Source organism: Phlebotomus papatasi, chromosome 1 (genome assembly GCF_024763615.1).
Source record: "Phlebotomus papatasi isolate M1 chromosome 1, Ppap_2.1, whole genome shotgun sequence".
NCBI classification, from domain to species: Eukaryota; Metazoa; Arthropoda; class Insecta; order Diptera; family Psychodidae; genus Phlebotomus; species Phlebotomus papatasi.
The window spans coordinates 43,436,811-43,437,423 of NC_077222.1; positions in this window are offsets into that span (position 1 = coordinate 43,436,811).

Consider the following 613-nt stretch of genomic DNA (forward strand, 5'->3'; position numbering starts at 1 on the left):
GTAAGTAAAATTGTATACAATATTAAACTACTTAATCAACCGTCGAAGACAAATATTATAAGTATAATAAAAGTAGCATAAGTGACTGTTAAGAAAATGTGATTAATAGTTCATAAATCACGTCTCGCTAATTTTCTTATTTTGCATTTGATTTATGAATTTTTCGCTGACTCTCGACATGAAAGAATGTATTAATTTCAAAATGAATAGCCCCTCGGACGACTTCAAGCTGTAGAACATCACAGTGTTATTTACGAATGTTGTTCTCAAGTATGTTTTATGCAATAACTTTCGTTGACACTGATATTTTTTCCACACGATGTTTCATGTCAAAGCAGACAAAAGTGTGGTCAAAAGTGCAATTAACAACTTCTTCAGTGAATAGACAACGTCCAAGATGACTCGAAGTCTTACTCGAAGTTGAGTTTAAATGAAAGATAAACACATGGGATAGTCAGGCAGATATATTAGATTTATTTCACACGTTAAGTTTATTTGTTGAAACCATCGCGCTCCCAAATTGACGATGCCGAAGACACTCAATAAGTACATCAACATCAATCTCTGCAAACTTTGCTCTTGATGACCTTCAATAGAAGTAACACAGATAACC